Source organism: Camellia sinensis, chromosome 9, assembly GCF_055761805.1.
Source record: "Camellia sinensis isolate YWXY chromosome 9, ASM5576180v1, whole genome shotgun sequence".
Taxonomy (NCBI): Eukaryota; Viridiplantae; Streptophyta; class Magnoliopsida; order Ericales; family Theaceae; genus Camellia; species Camellia sinensis.
The window spans coordinates 5,070,420-5,092,816 of NC_138969.1; the positions used below are offsets into that span (position 1 = coordinate 5,070,420).

At 37.7% G+C, this 22,397-nt stretch overlaps 1 long non-coding RNA gene and 1 pseudogene across 2 annotated transcripts in view; both read right to left on the bottom strand.

Moving 5' to 3' along the window:
* LOC114261581 (wall-associated receptor kinase-like 1) overlaps positions 1-22,397 on the bottom strand; it is a 75,611-nt pseudogene that overhangs the window by 39,040 nt on the left and 14,174 nt on the right. The gene's annotated exons all lie outside the window — the stretch shown is intronic.
* LOC145798462 (uncharacterized) lies at positions 15,777-21,296 on the bottom strand. The gene is made up of 2 exons (XR_014339337.1): positions 20,424-21,296; positions 15,777-16,031 (listed from the first exon to the last, which is right to left on the bottom strand). It is a non-coding gene; the product is annotated as an uncharacterized LOC145798462 (long non-coding RNA).

Sequence of the window (22,397 nt, forward strand, 5' to 3'; positions counted from 1 at the left end):
TTTTGTCTTTTTATGACTAATTTAGTCCAAAAAGCCAATGCCAATCAAAGTTTTAGGTATATGGCAATATAATGTTTGTTTTGCTTATGTGGTTATAATTTGAATGGCAATAGTACCATTAATTAGTGTGCATTTTAATTTTAATTTTTTTAGATGGCAGAGCACTAACTGGTGTATATTGTTTGGTATTTATTTTTAATTTTTTTTTAATTTTTGATTTGTTTAGAATTATAGAGTACAAACTAATATGTATTTTTTAATTTAATTTGTTAAGATTGAAGAGCACTTGCTAGTATATTTTATTTGGTGTTAAGTAATTTTTTTATTTTTTATTATAGAATAATATTAGCAAGTGTACAATATATTTGATTTTTGTATTCTGTTGAGTGTTTATAATTTTTTTTTTTTATAATTTATTCTTATATTTTAATTTGTAATATCGGTGAGCATGTGCCTAGTGTTTATAACAAGTGTTGCCCATCCGCTTCATGTGCGTTCGGGTGTCTTCTTTTGCAATATTTGGTGAAGACAAAAAGCAGATGTCTGGTTCAACTTAGGCACATCTCTGGGATACATTGATAGTTGGTCCAGTTTGGATGTCTTCTTTTGCAGTATTTAGGGAAGACAAAAAGCAGATGTCTGATTCAACTAGGCACATGTCTAAGATACATTGATAGTTGGTCCAGCACATGGATAAATATTAGAGGGAAACTCAAATCTTTTTTGGGACGAACCGAAGGCTAGCTGTGTTGATGGAGTTCAGATCCTCTCCTTGCAAAGACTTACGAGCATGCGTCCTTGCAACGGCTAAGATCAGTCGGTGCACATCCAACGGCTGAGATTATAAAAAAAAAAAAAAATTTCAATTTCTATTCTATTCGTTCCCGCCCGTCGCTATAGTATGAGAATCACTCTCACTCCTCAGTTTCACTCCGCCTTGCACTCCTCCCACTCACTCGTCCCCCTCCACTGAATCTACTCTCACCGGCGACCAGTCCCCCAGACGGCGGCACCGGCGACCCACTTCCAGGAACTGGGTTCTGAGACCATAGAGGAAGCAGGTTAGTATTCGAAACTCTGAACTGAAGATGTTAGGATTGTGTGATTGAGATTGAGAAAATATGTTTTAAATTTGAAAATTAGGGGCTTCGATGTCAGATTCGAACAGAAAAAACTGGTTTGATTTGGCTTTGATTCGAATAGGGATTCGAACAAAAAATAGGGCTTTGATTTGGGATTGAGAAATTAGGGCTTTGATTTCAAATCTCTGAATAGGGCTTTGATTTGGGATTGAGAAATTAGGGCTTTGATTTCAAATCTCTGAATAGGGCTTTGATTTGGGATTGAGAAATGAGGGCTTTGATTTCAAATCTCTGAAACATTGACATGAATAATAAAAATCAGTGTTCATTTGGGCTTTGATTTTGCTTTCAGTGTTAATGAGTTTGTTCTGTGTATGAAATGATAGTTGAACTAATTCAGCATGAGTATTTGCTTTCAGTGTTAATTAGTTTGTTCTGTGTATGAAATGATAGTTGAACTAATTATCTAATTATGGCAATATGATAGTTGAAGTAATTATCTAAGTATGGCACATTTTGGTTTAGCTGAACCATTACTTAAAATCATACATTGTAGCAATATTCAGTTAGATAGGAGGAAAGTAATATTCAGTTACCTATCAAGTGGGTGAAGGAATATATTAAGCAAGTAGATAAAGAATTCCTCTTGGTTTGAAGTGCTATGCAAGTAGATATGAAGCTCAACTTGTTGCATCCCACCACTAGACTCTCGTGTTCAAGTAATCACAAGTAAATACTCATTTATTCATAGAAATATAGATATTTTGCAAATAGTGAATCACAATTATGAATGAAAGTTATGGGTGCTTAATAGTAAAATAACAGTATGGATGGATGGAATGTGAGAAAGTTATGGGTGCTTAAAGGCCGCCTCAGGGGTCCTCTCTCTGAGTGTCTCTCTCTCTCTTCCATACACACACAGGAGAGAGATGGCAATTATGAATGAAATGAAATGAAAGAAATAGTTGAGAAATATGGAAACGGATTACGGAATTTGATATAATTTTATTTTATTTTATGAGATGAATTTAGAATCGAACACAATCTTACCACGCTAAGTGAATTATATATTTTTATAACACTTACATGTTAAGAAGATTGTATCTGATTCCGTCATTCATTTGAGTACAAATTAAAAAAACTGCGAAATGAAAAAGTAGGGGAGGGAGGGTTGGGTTAGGGTTGTGGCAGCTGGACCAGATATCTGACAGTGAAATGACTTATGTCCAACTGGGCATGAATGAATAATATGATATGAATAAATGGGTGTGGAGAGGAGCTACATGTGGGTTTTTTGTCACACCCTTTGTCAGATTTCACCTTCTTCCACAGGTGTTCTCTTTAGTCAATTAGCCACAGCTAAACCAAACCAAACCAAACCAAACCAAGTAGAAGAATATTAATGAAAATGAAAGGGTATATCCCTGAAACTGCTAGGTTTGTTTTAAGGCTACGAAACCACAAGCTCATGGGTTATGTATGAGTTCCTTTATTTTATTCATGTGTTTCCCTAATAATAAATAATTTACAATTAACTATAAAGAAAGCATGAAGATAAGTTCCAATGAATCACAAAGATATTTTGGATTAGTCTTATATAGATTCCCAAATTTTAAAAGGGTTACCTAAACTATGGTTTTTTTTGAACTACCATTTCAAAAGTCGGAGTATGGCTTTTTTTGAACTACCATTTCAAAGCTGAAATGTCCCTTTTCCTCTATGGAACTACCATGGTTCAAATATTTGTCATGTATGCAGATTTTGAAAAATGGCATCTTCCTCTAACATTAGCAACATAAGACTACAACCGAGGGTGTGCAATTGTGGAAGAACCGCTGCCATACGTATTGTAAAAACCAATGAGAATGGAAATGAAGGACGTTTGTTCTTTGTTTGCCCATCAAGATATGTAAGTTTGTAATTCTAGCTGTTTTCTTCGTTTAGTAGTCAAATTAATATTTGTCTTCTTCGACTAACTTATTCTCATGCATTGCAGAGTAAGACTCCCACTCCCCATTGCAATTACTTCAAGTTCGTGGATGAAGATGATGAAGACGTTACGTCCCGAATCCGTACGAACTATACAGCTTGTGATGGTATAACAGTACAAGACTTCAACGATGTCAGGACGAGGCTTCATTCCATGGAAATGAACTATGGTCGAAGGCTTCAAAGGATGGAAAGGAATATCAAAGCGATGGTGTACTTCATTGTATTTGCTACGATTTTCTACTTTATGATGTAACTTGGAAGTTTGTAGCATTTTGGCTTGTATGTACATGAAGTTGTTAGCTTGTTATCTATTATCTATTTTCCTCAACTTGTGGCCTCAACTTTCGAATGAATGAATGGAATGAATTTTGGAATGAAGTATGGTACATTTTCGAATGAATGAATGAATTATCTATTAGCTGCTGAATGAAGTATGGCATATTTTGGAATGAATGAATGAATGAATGATGGAATGTTATCTGTTATCAATGAATGATGGAACCAATGATGGAATGTTATTTGTTATCAATGAATGTACCATATTATCTGTTATGAATGATGGAATGTTATTTGTTATCAATGAATGATGGAACCAAGACAGCTCTGTTACCAACCATGTATGGCATTTGAACCATTACTGTTATCAATGAATGATGGAACCAAGACAGCTCTGTTACCAACCATGTATGGCATTTGAACCATTACTGTTATCTGTTATCAATGAATGATGGAACCAAGACAGTTGTGTTACCAACCATGTATGGCATTTGAACCATTACTGTTATCTGTTATCAATGAATGTTATCAATGAACCTGTACCAAAACCATGAACCTCTCTTATCTGTTATTATCTGTAGATGATGCAGACCAGACCAGACCAGAAGCAGACCAGAACCAGAACAGTGATGCAGACCAGACCAGCAGATGCAGACCAGAACAGATGCAGAGTAGCAAATGCAGACCACAACAGATGCAGACCACAACAGATGCAGAGTAGCAAATGCAGACCACAACAGATGCAGACCAGAACAGACCACAATCACAAACCAATACAGCATTGTTGAGTGCAGATTCAGACCAGAGCAGTCCATTCCCAGCAGACCAAAGCAGACCATTATTTATGCTATCTGATATTATTTAGTGCCAAAACAGTATTGTTGCTATCTGATACTATTTTGTTGTGTAACAAAACCATTATTTATGCTATGTAATACTATTTTGAATTCTATCAAGGGTTGTGTTGAACTATAGCAGATGCAGACCAGACCAGTCCAGAGTACCAAATGCAAACCAGACCAGACCAGACTAGCATATGCAGACCAGAGCAGACCAGAACCAGACCAGAGTAGAAGATGCAGACCAGACCAGCAGATGCAGACCACAACAGACCAGACCAGTCCAGACTAGCACATGCAGACCAGAAGCAGACCAGACTAGCAGATGCAGACCACAACCAGACCAGACCAGAACCAGACCAGACCAGACCAGACCAGACCAAACCAGAGCAGACCAGACTAGAACATACCAGACCAGACCAGACTAGAACATAGCAGAACAGAACAGAACATATCAATGAACCTATCTGTTACTATTTCAAAACACAATCACAAACCAATACAGCATTGTTGAGTGCAGATTCAGAACAGAAGCAGACCAGACCATACGAAACCAGACCAGACCAGACTAGAACATAGCAGAACCTCTCTTATCTGTTATTATCTGTTATCAATTAATGTTATCAATGAACCTATTTGTTACTATTTGAAAACACAATAGTTTGTTTCACAATTTGAGATGCAACACATGTTATGTCACATTTTGGTTCTATCATTAGCATACCATTCCCAGCAGTCAACAAGCCATGAACATACCATTAGAACTTTAACACAAGCATTCTCATTAAACTAAATCAGAATTTCAACACACATACAACAGTAGTTTGAACACACATGTTTAACACAATTTCAACAGACATTGGAGTGGAGTTTGAACAGCAATTTTAACATCACTTCTGAGCAACATCAAAATTTGTGCACCAATTCAGCATGAGTTTGCTTCACAATTTGAGATGGTATCACTTCACTTTGCATGCCATTTTCATCTTCAGTTTGCTTGTCTTTGTGCTTGTCCATGGCCTGAAATGGAGAAACACAGAATTTAATTGGAAAAAAAAAATTTCAAAAAAAAGCTACTTCAAATACAAATTTCAGCAACAGATTCAAAAGACATCAACGACAAACCTGACTCCACATTGGACTGTTTGATTCTTGAGAATATCGAAACCCAATGTCATATCCATATGAACCTTGAAGTAGTGACTGGAATGTTGGTTCAGCAGGATACCGTTGCGGCATTAAATTTGGCACTGAATTATGCACTATGTACATGTCCTGCAAATTGGCAAAAAACAATGTCATATATTACGCTTCGCAATTACGGGTTGAATCACATATTATATCCATAAAAAAAAATACATATATTGTACTAACACTTACATGATATGTGGGATTCATCAATGACGGAGGAATAGAATTACCACCCATGGGCAAAGATAGAGGAAAATGACGACGGGGAGGAAGAGGTTGAAGAGGAGGAACATCTTGACGAACATAGATCTCTCCTCCAACAGATAATGGAGAAGGTGCAACTGTTGGACTTGCAATAGATTGTGACGAAGCGAAGCTGTTAGCACGGGATTTTTTTTTGGAGTTCGCTATCAACGCCACTTCGAATCCACCTTTTACCTTCCTTTTGCCCTTACTAGTTGCCAGTTTTTTCTTAAATCCTTTTGGTTGCACAACATGATTCACATCTTCGCAATCCACTTCAAAGCTTTGGGTGTCATGATCATTACTTACTTCATTTCCAGCACCAAAAAGAGCACCTAACTTGCCTTCAATATTTGCACCTAATGTAGCAAGGTGTGTAACACAAAAATCATAAGTTTCTTCAGTTTCAGCAGCTCTACTTGCTAGTGCTCTAAATGCGGTCATCAATGTCTTATACCGCGAGGCTTGCTGGAATTTCACATCCACTTGAATGTCATTCCCCTTAATGTCCTTCACACTTTCGGCTCTTGCTTGTTTCGTCCACCTCTTTAGAATGTATTGTGGAGGAACCTCTTTCATCTTCAATATGTCTCTAATAACCTTCAATGAGTGACAGCACAAGATTCCTTCCCTTTCAAACTTTGTACAATTACAACCCAATGACCCATCCCTCTCCATCTTCACTTTCCGTGCATGTTTGTTACCAACATCAACAACTGTGTAAATGGTACTAGCCTCGCCATATTCAATTGTTTCTATGTCCGATTTAATGGATCGAAAGTACTCATTTTGAAATTCTTCAAATATCTTTTTTGTGTAAACATTACCCATTTGAATTAACATTCTTATTGTTGCTTTCACCTTTGGCAACCTTTGGCACAAAGCATATCCTGCTTCTAACTCCTTGTATCGCTTCTCGTAAAGTACCCTTTCGAAATGCATGAAGAATTCATTTAAGTTAAAATCAAAACGAATGTAATCCTTCAAAAAAGCATTAAAAGATTCACTAAGTTGTGTGGTACTCATTCCCGCAGCCCATGTTGATCTAACATATGGCCAACCCCATTTTTCTTTCACCGCAAATGTCAATTTTAACCAATGGTTTTCATGCGCATCATATTTATCAAGCATTTCCGCCCACTCTAACTTCCATTGATTTGCATCTTCAATGTCAAAGAAGAACTTATTTAGTACACCCTTTACCCCCTTATCTTGGAACAAACAATTAACATGCTTCAATGCATTTTGCATCAAATGCCAAGTACACAAACGGTGACTTGTGTCCGGCATAACGATGGGTATGGCTTTAGCCATTGCAGCATCTTGATCAGTGAACAACGTTTTTGGTGCCTTTCCTGACATAGCCTCTAGAAAATTTTGAAACAACCATACAAACGATTCGGCGGTCTCATCATACAACAAGGCTGCACCAAATATAACTGTTTCCCTATGATGGTTGAATCCCACAAAAGACGCGAAGGGTCTATGTTCTTTGTTTAACTTGTAAGTAGTATCAAAAGTGACAACATCACCAAATTGGGCATAATCCATGATCATTTGTGCATCAGCCCAAAAAATATTCGTTATTTGCTCTTCATTATCTAACTGGAAAGCATAAAAGAAGGAAGGATTCTGCAAAGATTTTTCTTTAAAGTATTGCAATACATTGCCTACTTCCCCATATGCTAAACTTTGTTGTCTTTTGGTTCTCAAATAATTTTTCTGATCTAATTTTGTAAACCCAAGACATTGCCTCCCACCAGCTTCCCTACCCATGAGTTCAAAAGACTGGCCTAAACAAAGACCAGATTGTGCCGCCAAATCTAACTCAATTGCTTGGGTAGTCGATATCTTTCTTTGTGACGGCAACATGTGGGCACACTCGGGTGATACAAGATCATGGTTGTATTTTTCTTTGAAATCAGTGACAACATATTTCCCAGTACCCTCATCTAATTTGACATAAAGTCGAGCCTCACAACCGGTCCTAGTTTCAGCTCTTGGGTTTTTTGACAATGGGTCTCGTTTGTCACCCTTCCGAAATCCCTCCTTGTTGCAAACCAAAAGTCTACAAATAAGTTGGTTATTGATCTTGTTCTTCCTACAGAAATCCCTTCTTATGCTAAACCCCATTCTTCCTCCATATGTATTATAAAAATCATACACACACTGTTCAGAATCGAATGTCATTCCCTGTTTTGGCTTCCAAGCACAATCATTCTCAGGTTCCATATCCATATGAAAATGCAACTGAAAACCCATATAAATAAAATCTTAGCTACATAAATAAAAAATTCATCACATTCCAGTAAACACCTTATCTGTTCACATGACTGATTAAATAACTTATGTTACAAAATCATTTGGCAAACCTCTGATTAAATACTAAAACTGATTAAATAGAGTGAAACTGATTAAATAGAGTAATCTTAAAAATCTGTGTTAGACCAATGAAATCAATTCAACATATTTACTTTATAGAGTGCAGATCAATTATATTTCAAAATTTGTGTTAGAAATAAAATAGAGTGCAGATAGTGCAGATGTTGAATTAATTTTGGACATATTTAAAAACCCTATTGATTACATAACAATGAATGAGTGAGGATTTGCTGCTAGCATACTCACAATTTTTGAATGTTGAATTAAAAATAGGGAATTTTGATGAGGATCTGCTACTAGCATACTCACAAATTTTAAATGTTGATTACATAACCACGTGGTAACATACCCTATTGATTTCATTAACACAGATTTTGAATTAAAAGTAAAATCTGTGATTTCAAAATCTGTGGTTTAACACAAAATAAATTAACACATTTGTCCATTAAAAGTAATCTTCAAATACTGAAACTAATTAAATAGATTTTGAAACTGATTAAAATCTTAAAATACAGAAACTGATTGAATATTCAATCTGTAGATCTTCAAATACAGAAACTGATTAAAATCTTATTTGAATATTCAATCAGAAACTGATTAAAATCTTAAAATACAGAAACTGATTAAAATCTTCAAATACAGATAAAATCTGTATTTATAAGGTTCTTCTTGATCAATATTCAATATGTATATATATATCTTCACATACAGAAACTGATTGCAAGCTTCAAATATAGATAAGATTAAAATCTTCAAATACAGATAAGATTAAGCTTCATAAGGAAAAAACGCAGCAGTCTGGAGAGAGTAAGTCTGGAGAGTAGTACAGTATTAAGCTTCATATACATTAATTTCTGATTTACAGAGGCAAAGGGGAACTGACCTGTGGCGTCGTCGGTCCTTGCAACGGCGTGGAGACTGGGTACACTGGGTCGCCGCCGGTATTGGGTCGCCGTTCAGTCGCCGTTCGGACAAGAACCACTGACTGTGTTGAATGAGTGTGTGTTTTCCCACGAGTTCAGACCAACTCTATGTTTTGTTTTGGGCGGGAACGAATAGAATAGAAATTGGAATTTTTTTTTTTTTTTTAATCTCAGCCGTTGGATGTGCAACGGCTGATCTCAGCCGTTGCAAGGACGCATGCTCGTAAGTCTTTGCAAGGAGAGGATCTGCACTCGTGTTGATGGGCCATTTGATGGTGAAATCATTTGTTTATGCATTTTGATATGGGTGGGTATTATGTAAGAATGCAAGGATTCTGAAGCAAAATTGGGTAAAGACCACATTATTTAAAATACATATAATATAGGTGGTGTGCCTTTAGAGGGATTATTACCATTAGGTGCTGTTTGGTTTGCTGTTTAAAATGGTGCTCCGGGGTCTTACCGTAATAATTGTGGGGTTGCTTGGTGATGTTCTGCATTCATCATGTATTGGGATATTTTGAAAAAATGGTTAAAAACTTATTTTTTTAAAAAAAATATGAAAAGTAATGTGACTTAAAATGAGTTAAAACTGACTTTTAACTTTTAACTGACTTTTCAAATTATCAGATTATATAAATATATATATAACACGTTTGTGGAGATAACACATGCAGCCATAGTGGTTTGTGCATGGTTGGTGGTGCTTCAGGCCCACGGATTGTTTATTGTGTATAAAATGAATTTGTAAAGCATATATATATAGTTTTTTTCTAGTTGGTTTTTTTTGGTTATTTTAAATCTATTTAAAAAGTTTGTTTGGATTGATTCTTCTTTTTTTTTTTTGGGAGACTTATTTATAAGTCTTTTTTCAGACACTTATGCTAGGTTAAGTCCTGTGTAATTTCTTATAGAGTCTCAAGTCCTATTTAGATAGGAATGTATTCCACAAGATCCTACATAAACGTAACGTGACGTGACACTTACATAAACATAATGTGACGTGACACTTACATAAACGTAACGTAACGTGACACCTATATAAACGTAACGTGACACCTACATAAACATAACATGACACCTACATAAACGTAACGTAACGTGTCACGTTACGTTTCGCAAACTTAATGAGTTTTTATTTTTTTAAATTAAATGTGAAAATGTTGCTGGTTTATGTTGGTGTCACGTTACGTTTCATATAAATATGATAGGAAATTGAATGTTTCCATAGATCATAGGTGTTACATTATGTTTATGTATGTGTCACGTTACGTATAGGTGTCACGTTACGTTTATGTAGGTGTCACGTTACGTATAAGTGTCACGTTACATTTATGTAGGTGTCACGTTACGTTACGTTTATATAAATATGATCTATGGTAACATTCAATTTCCTATATATGGTTTTACTGTTATTTATGATATTAACAACTAATATTGAGGGTAAATGTGTCAACAAACTTCCCACAGGACTTATGGGAACATAAGTTTTTTAATAGGACCATGTGTAGCATAAGTCTCCCTAATAGGACTTATAAATAATTTTCCCTTTTTTTTTTTCTTTTTTTCAAAAAAAAAAAAAAAGCTTTTTTCCAAGAAAAAATAAAATGATTATGGTTTGAAAGTGACATTTTATCTTATTGACTTTTTAAGTTATTTTATCTTTTTGTGACAAATTTAGTCCAAAAAGCCAATGCCAATCAAAGTTTAGGTGTATGACAATATAATGTTTGTTTTGCTTATGTAGTTATAATTTGAATGACAATAGTACCACTAACTAGTGTGCATTTTAATTTTAATTTTTTTAGATTGTAGAACACTGGCTGGTGTGCATTGTTTGGTATTTAATTTTTTTTTTATATTTGATTTGTTTGAAATTATAGAGTATAGGCTAGTATATATTTTTAATTTAATTTATTAAGATTGCAAAACACTTGCTAGTGTGTTTTATTTGGTGTGGTTGTAATGAGATTAATTCGGTGAATTGGGAAAAAGTGACAACAAGAAGGGAGTTTGGCAGGTTGGATGTTGTTCCTGTAAGACTAAAGAATTCATCCTTTTTGTCAAAATGGTGGTGGAGATTTGGGAGAGAAAAAAGAATTCTTTATGGAGGAAGCTTATTGTTCACAAATATAATGGGGAATCGTGTGGTGTAATGGATTTAGAAATACTCTTTTGTCCAAACAAAACTCCTTAATCTTTCTCCACTATCTTGTTTATCGTTTTCTCTTCCTTTCTTGTCCACCATAATTCTTGATTGTGGCTCTTCCTTTTATATTGTTCCTCCAGGACCCTCTAACGGCTCACTACCTCCTCTTGGGCTTTGACCTCATTTCTGGGCCTTCTATACAGCCCATGGGGTACACGGCTTCGGCAGCCCTTCAACTTGGTTGTATTCAGCTACGGCCCTTCACTAGGCCTGGTATGGGCTGACTTGCCTATGGCCAGCTGATGGACTCGGTATGGGTCGACTTGTACTTGGTCAGTTCATGAATCTCTAGATCTCATTTATTCAGCCACCACAATTGCCCCTCGAACATCCGATTAACATCTGTTATTCAGCGTGGCTGGCCTCTATACTTTTCGGTTTATAGACTTGAACAGACCTCGAAAGTTGAAAATACGGCGCACACGCACCTTTTAGTACTGATACGTCAGATCAGACGTGATATGGAATCATCATTGCTTCCCGCCTCTTCATAGTTTGACATTGATTTAGTGCGATTTGACATTTGAATGTGTTGAACCTTGGCTCTTTGGCATTCTTCACACCGTTCTTCCTTCCTCCTCACAAGACTCCTGCGTTTTCAACTTTGCTCCATATTACTCCTTCGCTTTGCTCTCTCGTTCTGACCTGTAAGTCCCTCACTCTTTTCCTCTTTTGTTCGCAATCTAATCCTTTTGCGTATTTTTATTTTTAGATATTCTATTCTGTCTGGAATAGCAACTCATTTGAAAGCTTTCCTCTCTGAGGAGTGAGTTACCGCCTTTCGTCGTCACTTTTCGATTGCAGACTATGTCCACCTGTCCCTCATTGCAGACACTGTGGTTGATATGGAGAGGGCTGATGTGAACACCATCATCTTCCATCTCCTGTCAATTGTTGAGGGTGGGATCCGTTTCCTCTTACACCCTTTCCTCAAAACTGTTCTGTGTTACTAAGGGCTCATTCCCTCTCAGCCCAATGTGAATTTTTACCATATAATCATGAGCATAGTGGAACCGAACCGCCGACTTGCTCAACCTAGGAATCCCAGCTACTCGGCACTGCTATGTCATGGCAAAATCAACCGGTCGTTAGGGCCATTATTTTCTTAGAGCCAAAGACATAGATCACCACTCAATGACTATGCTTGCCATCTCTGGAAAAAGAGTTGACAATGTTATGGTCGTCATTCGAGGCAATTGGGAATTCGGCGAGGGAAAAGATCGCCAAGACCCTGTGCCGAAACGGAAGGGCGAGCCAAGTGGCTGAATGTAATTACTAGTTAAACATTATATTCGGTGCTAACAGATTACTGACCAGTTTTGTTGTGTAGGTAACGACTTGAAGAGAGTCCTCCCGTTGGCAGATGAAACCGTTCTTAATCAGGTGAAGACGGTCCTTAAGTACAAAGGATGTGCCAACCTTCAAGGACAGGGGCGTGTCGCACACATTCTGTTAAGATACAATCCAACCTACTCAACAATTTTGGCGACAGATCATATTCCCGTGCCGATGGGAGATCAGTAACTTACGGCACTCATATTCCCCAACTACAAGAGCCTAAGGGAGATTGGCCTTGAGGGTTCAAATACTGAAGAAGTTAGGCCGGAGGGCCATTTAGAAGAAGAAAGCTCAGACGCTAAAGACGTTGAACAAGGGGGCCGTTTGGAAGAACAAGAATTAAATAGGAAAATTGAGTTGGCCTTTGAACAACTCAACCTAGAGGGCAACGAGCAACCTTCTACTTCTGGCCGAGTGGCGATTGCTTCTCCAGAGGATGACATCTTTACCGAATTATGAGATTTTCCTGGGGCTGAGTCTGAAGAGATGGGTAGAGAGTCACTTGCCCAGTTTGCTAGAAGAAGGAATGTCGAGATGATGGCGGCAAGAATGAGAGCCAGTGGTGTTGGGGGGAACTTAGAAACTCCACCTCCAGCGGCCATTCTAGAAACAACGCATGAATTGATTGTGGCTGTTGAAGTCCCTGATCGGGTCCCTAATCGACAACCAATGGAAACCTCATGCTCAGATCAAACCAATCAAAGAGACGAAAAGTGCCCCGCTGATTTCCTTGCCGAATCACCAGAAGAATAGGTTGATAAACAGCAAAGGATATAGGCGTTTTCTCTAGATTTGGCCGAGCCATTCATCATCAATTTTGGCTAGTGGGTCAGCCATTAAGGATCCCACTGTGGCTTTAAGTATAGCATCATCGCTTTCGCTTCCGTTGGACAAAGTCGCGTTTCATGCCGAACCGAACGTCATCTCTATTGCCTTGGCGGCTTAGTCGGCTATATTGGTATGTACTGGGATAGATCTTTTTATGTACTAGGATGGATCTTTTTATGCCGTTTTTATGTTGACTAATATGACTACTATATCATGCTTGTTAGGCGACGGGTAGGATAGCCGAAATCAGCCGTAGGCACTACGAAGTAATGGAGAAACTCGGCGTTATAGAAGGCCAACTTGAGGGTGAAAGAAATAAGACCAAGGCTGCAATGGCCAATTTGATGGCGGCGACTGCAAAGGCGGAGGCCGAAGCCCAAGCCCAAGCCCAGAGGGCGGAAGATGAACGGGCGAAAGTTGCTGCCAAAGAGGAGAAAGCAAGGCATGCCAATTTGCTTTGGCAAGCCGTCGAGGAGAGGGCTACCTTTATAGACGATGAGTTGAAGTTGGTCAAAGTAGAGAATGCCAAATTAATGGCCAAATTAGAGGAGTCAAAGAGAGCCCTGGAGCGTACAGGGGCAGACGCGGCCAAGGCATTTGATGCTAGACAGCTTAAAGCCAAAGAGTTATATGCAGACGAAGCATTGAAGTTTGAAAACTGAGGCTTCAAGCATGGCTTGCTCAAGGCTTTGGCGGCTGCCAAAGTGACTCTTGACGTGCCGATTCCATACGAGCAGCTGGAAGTTAAACCTCTGGAGCCTGACTCAGAGGACTTTGAAGATATTTGAAGATAGTTTGTTTATTTTTTCCGTTCTTGTAGTTGTTTTAGTATTAGTAATGTTGTGTTAGGGCGGTTTTCATTGATAAAGTGATACTTGTTCGTTTACAGTTTATGAATAAAAAATGCCTGTTCTGAGAGGTAACTTGTGTATGAAAATGAAACTAGTAATGGTTTGTATGTTGTGTGTTTGTATGCCTAGTGTTGGATAAGTAGTCTAAAGCACCAAACTAAGCAAGAAACGAGCTTCAGAAAATGGTCAAGTGGGGCAGTGTAGTAATTCAGCTAAAGATGGATAAGCCGAATAGATTCACATATCTGTCCTTGCCCCATTTGAGCATGAGTCCTCCGCCGAGCACACTAAATAACCTCAATGGTCAAGTGGGGCAGTGTAGTAATTCGGCCAAAGATGGATAAGCCGAATAGATTCACATATCTGCCCTTGCCCTATTTGAGCATGAGTCCTCTGCCGAATACACTAAATAACCTTAATGGTCAAGTGGGGCAGTGTAGTAATTTGGCCAAAGATAGATAAGCCGAATAGATTCACATATCTGCCCTTGCTCTATTTGAGCATAGGTCTTCCGCTGAATACAAGCAGGGACGACGGCAGATACATCGTTAGTGGTGCATTTTGTAATTAATGAAGGGGGCGTCGCTAAATAGCCCTTGCGCAGCCCACAAAAGGGGTTATCCAGCCACAGTGAGCTGCGAACAAAGTGGAAGAGGCGAAAGCGTTTGAACAATAATCAGTGTGAGCGTATGTCTAGCAGCTTATTTTTTAACAGTAAAGACGAGGGAAAAAGTTTGGCAGAACTGGATGCGGAAATGAATCGTGTAGCAGGTGGCGCAACATCCCGAGCGAGTACTGTAGCGTTAGAGGAACGGGAAAGACGTCATTCACCCCGTCGACAAAGCAAGTCCCCAAGGAGGAATGAGGTAGAGAGATCACCCAAAGGCAGGGTGTAACAAAAAGGAAGCGCCAAGACTACAAGTGCACAGGCGTCCGTGCGACCTAAGCCGAGTAGACCGCCACGCCCTCTAAGTTTTGCTGTCTTTATTGGCAACAAGCCCATGACTGAAGCAGACTCGATTATTCATGACCCGAATGTAGCGGTAGACTTTACTCGGCAAATATTTCCAACCGAAGTACAACAATCTATGATCAAGTGAGGTGACTATGAAGTTTTTAGAGATGGTGTCCATGGGTCAATCAAAGGGCTCTACTATGCATATGAGACCGGCATGCAACTTCGAGCTACTCAGAAAGAAATCGCTCAAAAGGATGGGTGGATTCAAGATTTGTAACGCTGTGCAGGAAAGGCGGAGAGCAAAATGCACAGAGCTAAGGCCACCGAGAAGCAGCCCATGGGGTTAGCGAACACGGCTGTTACCAATAGGGTAAACCAGCGACTAATTGATCATGTTATAGCCGATCGAGATACGGCTGTCGTGTTTGCCAAAGAGGCCATACGATCCCGGGCTTATGAGGAAGGCTTTTTTGACGGGCGAAAAATCGACATTGAGAAGACCAGTGAGAAACTAGCCAATGATATTTGTCGATGCACAAACCGTTGTGACGACCCAAATTTGTCCCTATAGACTTAGAGTCATGACCGGCCAGTAATCCTAGATTACCTTCGGCCTCAAAGACAAAATTTCAAAATATTTAAAATCATATCAAGGTCTAAAGCAGAAGCAAAACAAAAATAATAATGTCCATTGAGCTTGTCCCTACATGATACAATAATAATTTATATACATGTACAAATCTTATATATCTCACACACATACATTTAAGACCCAGCAAAATACCAAACTTTGACAAAGCTAAGGGGCTGATTTTCTTGGCTCTACTCGAGCCTAACTTGCTCCATTCCGGAAGCTCTTCAAAGGCTGACACGGGTAGACTCTGAGACTTTCTCTGTCCTTGTTGCTCAATTTTCTCACCTACATATACATATAAATATAAATAGTGAGCTAAAGTCCAGCGAGTAATAACAGAATAAAGAGGTTAAATGAATGAAGTTCAACGATAATATAAAAAACCTGTCTTACAATTTCGAAACGAATCTTAAATCATTTTCAAAATAAGGCATTTTCCATATTATATCAAATTTATAACAAAATATTTTCCATATCAAATCCCTTATCAAAACATATATTTCATTTCTTGAAACAATCCATTTCAATAGCCAAATCAATTCGATCAGCCATCATATCAATCCCTTGCAATAATAAAAACCATTGTTCGATAGCATTTTCAATACAATTTCGATTTCAATTCAATTCTCAATGATCCATGTTATCCCAATAGCAATACTCATTCAATGACAATTTGCGTGGTACATCCAATAGAGTAACAATATTTCAATAACAATGGACCACGATGGGTCAATCAATAATCCAATGGACCACGATGGGTTAATCCAACGGACCACAATGGGTCAATCAATAATCCAATGGACCACGATAGGTCTAACACTAGAGATCTCTGTGTTTCAATCAATCCAATAGCCTTGGTATTGTTTTCCCTAGGCAAGGGCCTATAATCAATGGCCATGGTATTATTTCCCCCAGGCAAGGGTCTCACTAAAGGATGCCACGAATACATTTTAAAAGTGAACTTCATTCATCATTACAAAATAACTTTTCAATAAATCATTCAATCAATCACATAATGATTTCGAAAATAGTAATCATTTCGAAAATAAATATAATTTGAATATATCTTTATAAAGTTACTACTCACAATGGGTTAAGTCGATATAAGGCCTCAGACATCCTCCTATACAAATCACATAACAAAAACACAATAGAAGTACTATTCAATATCCATTTCATTTTAATTCAACTCTCTTTATATATTCCTAGCTTATTCCATGACTATGTGAGTCCAATTGGTGCCTAAGAATACTTAGAATGTCATGAGGATGCAAGTAGGCACTTAGAAGAGTTAGTAAAAATTTGTTGAAAATAGGGTCTTCGTGTAACAACCCTCATACTGTTTACTGATTAATGACTGATTGATTACCGATAATCACCGATTACTGTTAAACGGAACTGATAATGACTGATAACTGACTGAGAATTGAAGTGATTAAAGTACTGAACTGACTGACCGAAATTGAAACTGAATTGAGTGAATACATCTGTTTGAATTGCATTTTATCTGTTGACTGTTTGTTTGATCTGTTCGTGTTTTATGTTTAAACTATTAATTGAAGGCCTTATCGGCGGCCGAACCGGAAATGGGTTAGTGTATTATGATCGTCATATTTAATATGATTTTATGGTATAATTATCTGAAAACTGATTAGGTATGATTAAATTAGTTTAAATATTGACCAATTGCAGAGTTGGCCTTATTTACCGAACTACCCCTAGTGGGCCACTATCTCACACACACACTTGAGCCTTATACATTGAATCAAACATTTCTTTAGCCTATTTGTGAGACCCTTAGCCGACCATAGAGAGAGAGAGACTTGAGGAGTTGAGTTCATCTCAATATTGCTTAGAATTTGAAGAGAATTGAAGTGTAGATTGCTAAATTGAGCTCCTAGTCTTCTAATTCAAGACCTAAGGTAGAGTAATTACCCTCTTGTTTATGAATTGAGCTTGTTCTTGCATGATTCATGTCAAATTGAGGAGCTAAGTCTTGTTTTAGTTCATACATGTTGAAATAGAACATAATTCATGCATGCATGTTTGAATTGTTGGATTTTGAGTTGAATTCATGGCAAATTGTCACATGCATGTCCATAAATTTGTAATGGTTCATGTTTTCATTTTGTTTGGGAATCAATTGGCTCACTAGAGCATGTTTTGAAGCTTGAAAGTTATTTAAAGATCATGCATGTCATGTTTGAAGATTGTTCTTGGCAATGATTTGAAATTGAGTTTGAATTAAACACCCTTGGGCTTTGATTTCTCAAAATTGAACTTTGAACCATGTTATACTATGTGTTTATAAATGTTTTCCAGAAAATGGGCCCAAGAGGATTGGTTTTGATGCATTTGAATGTGAGTTTGAGCTTGGAGGTGCAATCTGGAATTCCCAGATTTTGCACTTACGCTCGAGCGGGGAAAGTGGCGCTCGAGCGTGGAATCCGAGCATCCAGCATCTCTCTGCACTGTTTTGCAGTCCGCTCGAGCGGAGGATTGGGCGCTCGAGCGGAGTCAGGTCTCACGCTCGAGCGGGCGTCGAGCGGAGATTTCACCCATCCAGTACTTTTACAGTACGCTCGAGCGTGTACCTTTATTGCATGACCGCTCGAGCGGGGAAACCTGCGCTCGAGCGGGACTCTGTTTTTCTGAAAATGCTTTTAAATGTGCCTCCTTGCATCCTCATCCCATCCTAGGCATTCTTAGGCCTAGTTTAAGACATCTTATTGAGGATATAGAGGTAGAACACACCGAGGCATTAGGGATTAAGTTGTTAAGTTGTTATATTTCCCAACTGCGTAGCTTAGTGTGTTCAATCTGTTAACTGTGTAGGGTTGGCGACTGGGGGGACACGCTCTAGCTTACTGTAGCCCGAACTCTGTGAGTAACAATTGTGTAAAGATATGTTCAAATGATTATCTTCTGAATACTGAACTGAACTGTTTACTGAACTGCTATTGTTTACTGAATGAATGTATGTCCTATATTCTAAACTGTACTGTGGCATCCTTGGCATCTACTGTTACTGTTACTGTTACTGTTACAGAGATCTCTGTCGGTTCCCTCGTGGAACCACTACTGTTTACTGACTGATGGCCATCATTACTGTTCGGTCTTTAAGACCTACTGTTTACTGCTATGCTAATGGATGTACCACATATGACTGAATAACTGTTCTGACTGAAAGACTGAAGTATTGTTTAATGAACTGATTTCATTACTGTAAGGACATTTCATTCATAACCTCTTTACGCATTATGTTATTCACTGGGCTTTAGCTCACTGTTTATATATATATGTAGGTGCTCAGCCACCAGACCGGAGCTAGAAGCGTGGGTTAGACTCCAGTTTTGTCAAGCCAGCCTATGTGCCTCACTGCGAGGTTCCGAGCCTATCGTGTTAAGGCTTAGGGGTGTTTTACAATTCCCCCTTCTGTACCGTCTACTGTTTTGTATAGACTGAATGTTTACCGTACTGTTATCTAGGGTTGAGTCCCTAGTCTGAATGATTGTAAATATTGTGCATACCGTTCTGTACTGTTTGTATATGTGAATGCATGAAAAATCTTTTTAGCATACAGACTGACACAGCTCAATGGACATTATTCATTTACTGTATTGGCTTCCGCCAGGCCCTGTACTCTGTTTTACTGTACTACTGTTCTGCAGGCCTGTGGTAATCTCGGATTACTGGCTGGTTACGGTGCTAAACCCATAGGGCCGGGTTTGGGTCGTGACACTTCGCTCGAGCGGTCTGCAAAGCTCTGTAAAAATACTGGGTGCTCATAATGTTCGCTCAAGCGACCATTTGGTCGCTCAAGCGATCTATAAAAATTTTAGGTTTTCAAAATTAAAAAGTTGAGCTTCCAGATTCCAATTCAATACTTGGGATCTTGCACAACTTTGTTAAAACCATATAATCTCTTTTAACAATCAAGAAAATATGATTAATTTCTAACCATTTACATCTAATTCTTTTAATTCAAGATAAACTCCAAAATTCCATAAACTTGTGTTAATAAACCTTTTCCTTTTTCTCTTCAAAATATGAAATCAATTCTTCAAATCTTCTTAAATTTCGTGATGCATTTGCAATTAAAATTCTAATTTATGCAAGACAACAAAAATCAAACCCACAAAATGCTCAATTTTAATTTAATTTCTACAATTTGAATTTAATTCAATTCCTTCACCCTTTTACTAATTTCTTTGAAATTACATGAAATTGATTCTTAACTCTTTTCTATTTGCCTTTAAATCATGAAATTGGAGTTATAAAACTTTGCATGTATGAAATTAAGATCAAAACTAAATAATTTTAGTTAGAATTGCTCTAATTTGAATTTTTATTAATTTTCTTCATACCAAACCCAAATTAAAACCCAATAACCTTTTAAGCATGAATTAAAATCTCAAAACCTTGAGATCCTATGATGCATGTTTAATTAAAGTATTAAACTTGTAGAATTTACCCATGAATGTAAGAATGAGGCTTAATTTTATGCAAAACTACATCATCAAACCTAAAATAACTAATTTCCATAACCATGAACCTACCTTAATTTATTCATCTTTGTTTTCTAATTTCTTTCAAATTATATGAAATTGAACCCAAACTCACCTTTAATTCAAATGTAATACAAGGATTCTACAATATTCAACTTGAAATCATTACCTTTAATCTTTAATTTGATAAACTTCTTGATGATCTTGCATTTTTCCTTGTCCTTATTCTTCTTCCTTTCTTAACCTTAGCCTTTTTTCCAAGTTTTCCATCAAAATTCCTCTAGAAAGATGAAGGTGAGCTCTCTCTATCTCTCTCTCTCTCTCTCTCCCTCCCGCGCGCGGTTCCTCTCTCTGTTCCGAACCTCTTCAGCAATAAAAAAAAAAAAAACACAATGAGTTCACTTCTCCCCTTGAAATTAGCACAACACACACACAATCATGAAGGTTCCTCTCCCTGTTCCGGACCTCTTCAGCAATAAAATAAAATAAAAAACAATGAGTTCACTTCCCCCCTTGAAATTAGCACAACACACACACACACAACCACTTCATGATTCAGCACCATACAATTACACACGTGCACGTACTCTAGGCTCCAATACAACAAAATTAGATGACTCTAGGATTAATTAAGTTACTAATTTATGTCTTAATTTAATTAAACCTTACATAGTTTTAACTAATTAACACCTGATTAGTACATAATTTAATGAATTATAACTAATTTCAAATCTCACATAATTTAATTAGCCAAATTAACTTTAATTAAGGCCCAATTAATTATATTTAATTTTTACCAATCTGAATCAGATTTTTAATCAAACTCTCAAAAGGCTCCAAATATTAAATTAAGCTTATTGTCATGATCAATTTTGATTTTCCAAATCATTTAGGCCTTTAATTTCTGATCAGACTCAAAATTTCCGTCAATAAATTACATATTCAAATTGGACACCACATAATTAAATTTATTTCATAATAACCACAATTCTCAATCCTCATGACTTAATCAATTCCAATTTGGACCCAATTAATAAAATCTCAATTTTACTAAACTGAATCGGATATTTAATTAAACTCTGATATGGTCCAATACTCAAAATTAAAATAATTCAATTCGTCAATTTCACCTTCTTGAGCCACTTAAACTTTTAATTTCTAATTCGAAAATAGCTCTTTTATAAAATTACATACAAATTAATACCAATATTGTTCATCAATTCCACAATTAAATTAAAATAATAGTTAATTAAAATCCAAATCACCTTGATTAATTAAATATAAAATATTATATGTGGCAGGGCCGTCACAACCGTGGTTTCAAACACGGATGGCTTAAGGCTCTTTAGGTCGTGGGTGTTGACTCGATGTCACCCCTGTACCAAAATTATAAATTTCCATTCGAAGCCTACGATGCTGAGAAAACAGACGATGAATGGGAGACTAACGAAGGGGGGATGGGGTAATAATTTAGTAGATTTGTAACCAACATTGTCGTTTGTTGTAATAAACTATGTAATTTATTTTAATGCCTATTGTACCTGTTTCTTTTGTGCAATATGATGTGTGCCACTTGTAGGAATTTCATACTTAATTGGGAAAGGTCTAATCCTGATTGTCTGATATGGCACTCCACCGGTTACGGAGGGCCAATTGTGCAGGCAAAGGGCGCTTCGAATTCAAAGGCTTATTCGGCTGATCGTTACTTGCACGAGAGGCGCTCTGAATTCGGAGTCTTTTGTAATGGCCAATTGTGCCAAGCATAAAGGGCGCTCTGAATTTGGAAGCTTATTCAGTCGATCGTGACCTGCACGAGGGGCGCTCCAAATGGCTAGTTGTGCCAAGCACAAGAGTGTTCCAAATTCGGAGGCTTATTCGGCCGATCGCGACCTGCACGAGAGGCGCTCCGAATTTGGAGTCTTTTGTAATGGTTAGTTGTGCCAAGTACAAAGGGCGCTCTAAATTCGGAGGCTTATTCAGCCGATCGAGACCTGCATGAGGGGCGTTCCAAATTCGGAGTCTTTTGTAATGGCCAGTTGTGCCAAGCACAAAGGGCACTCTAAATTCAGAGACTTATTCGGCCGATCGTGACTTGCACGAGGGGCGCTCTGAATTTGGAGTCTTTTGTAATGGCCAATTGTGC